Source organism: Crocodylus porosus, unplaced genomic scaffold, assembly GCF_001723895.1.
Source record: "Crocodylus porosus isolate Cpor-Errol unplaced genomic scaffold, CroPor_comp1, whole genome shotgun sequence".
Taxonomy (NCBI): domain Eukaryota; kingdom Metazoa; phylum Chordata; order Crocodylia; family Crocodylidae; genus Crocodylus; species Crocodylus porosus.
Genome location: NW_017728909.1, coordinates 23,225,764 through 23,227,784, shown reverse-complemented (window position 1 = coordinate 23,227,784; position 2,021 = coordinate 23,225,764). Strand labels below are relative to the sequence as shown.

At 53.1% G+C, this 2,021-nt stretch overlaps 1 long non-coding RNA gene across 1 annotated transcript in view; it reads left to right on the top strand.

The window, feature by feature from the left end:
• The window catches only part of LOC109308196, a 6,281-nt gene extending 4,498 nt beyond the window's left edge, over positions 1–1,783 (top strand). The window contains exon 2 of the long non-coding RNA XR_002100530.1: positions 1,442–1,783. This is a non-coding gene — a long non-coding RNA (uncharacterized LOC109308196). The remainder of the gene's footprint in view (positions 1–1,441) is intronic.
• Positions 1,784–2,021: the final 238 nt, after the last annotated feature.

The window sequence follows — 2,021 nt, the reverse complement described above, 5'->3', positions numbered from 1 at the left end:
GTACCTATTTAATAGGTTGGCTTTTTCCTGGGCGTCAGTTGTCAGTTGCCCCATCTGGTTTAGCAGGGGTCCAACATTGCCCTTGCTTTTCCTACATTGCCTTGCTTTAAAATAGCTGGGCTAAGCTGCAGCAGAGGAGGGCAGGCTGGCCATCAAGTCAAAATGGAAACTGCTGTGTGTGGCTGAAAAAGAGACTTGACAGGAAGGGGCTAGGCTTTGGTGGCCACTTAAACCCAGAGCCTGAGACCAAGTGGGGCAAGCGGTTTGGCTATGCATGCCCCAAAGGGAGGAGGTCCCGAGGGCAATGGCTGCAGGAGACAGATTGGCATGCACCTGAGCTGTCCCACAGAGTGGAGGAGAGAGTTAACTGGGACTTACGGCTTGCAGTGAGGCAGCAACCCAGAGTGGGGTAGATTTTAGTTGTAAAGCAGTTTGCTTGTATTTATGTTGTGATTAAGCTTGGGAACCAGAGGACCGATTTGTGGCTGTAGCAGACGATGGAGGGATGCCTAGTGGGGCGCTGTGACAGGCAGTCTAGCTTGGGGTCAGGGATCCAGAGGGCTGAGAGCTGGTGGAGACTTACAGCAGCTGTGCTTGGGGTCAGAGGCCCAGAGGGCTGGAGGAGTTAAGCCAAGGCTGAGAGGGCAAAGGTCCTGGAAGTGAGATGAAAGCCAGGAAAGAGCTGAAGGCAGAACAGGCTTAGGCTAGGTGGGCTAAAGCCTGGTGAAAGAGGCTGAAGGCCGAAAAAGGGCAAAAGCTGAACTAGGGCTAGGGGCCTGGGGAGTAGTGAGAGCCTGGCCAGGGCCAGGGGCCTGGCAAGCTGAGTGGGTTGTTGGATGGATGGGGCCAGAGGGCCCACTGGATGAAGCCAAAGTGACACCTACAAGGCATGGACATGGCAATAGGGGAGGTTCAAAGCCCAAGTATAGGTGACTGGTGCTCTTGGGCACTGATGGGGCCAGAAGGGCTGCAATTTAATGCCCAAGAGACAAGGCGGGTGCTAGCTGAGTCTGGGAAGAACCAGCTGGCTGAGGAACAGAGACTCACTTCGGGACCCTGCGGCAGCCTTCCTAAACACTAACAGGTGCATCAAGGCATGGCAGGTGAGAAAAAAGGGCAGGTACCCTGAGGAGCTGGAGTGGGGCAGGAGGCACTTGATCACCAGGGATTGCATGGCTGCCCCTGGGGCTGGGTCCTGTTAGTCATTTAGTGCAGCCCCCTACTCAAGGCAGGATCGTCCCTGACTTTTAAACCATCCCGGCCAAGTGTCTCTCCAACCTCCTCAAAAACATCCAAGAATGAAGACTCCACAACCCCTCTGGAGCCTGTTCCAGCCCTCAGGCCCAGCAGGTTTCCCCTCCTAATCTCCAGTGTAAATTTCCTCTGCTGCAGCTTGAGACCATTGTTTTTAGTTCTGTCCCCTAACTGATGCTTACATTAGGTGGTGACCTTCTGTAATAGGGGACCCTCCCTCATTACTGAGGAAGAGACATGAACTCTTTTAAACAGACTACGTTGCATTGGGACCAGAGGGAAAGAGCCAGAAGAGGAAAAGAGCTGTGTAAGAGGAGGTGCCAAGAAGGAGTTCTGCCGGGAGACTGTCACAGGGAGGTAAGTTAGGCGTTTATATTTCTGTTAGGGGTTTGTATTAGCCACAAGGCATAGAAGTGGCTGAAGGGGAGGCAGGAGGCCACAGTGGGTGTCTGGATTGTGACTAGTGGGTGCGGGGTGCACAGCAAACTGTTGGAGAAGGCAAGAAAACACAGCAGATGGTTATAGGGGGTAAGAGCCATCTCCAACTATATAAAGCAAAGCATAGCACCCTGATTCTTTGAAGGCAGCCTCCCAACATTTGTAATGACATCAGAAGGCAAAAGCATGGCAGCCAAGAGTTGGGGAAGTGACTGCTGGGGTGGCCCAAAGTGCTTAAGTAGGTCTCAGCAGGCTGCTGGAGGGCGTAAAACAAGTGGGGAAACTAAGGCCTCTTACACTTCCCTTATGATTCCAGTGGAAATCAGCTC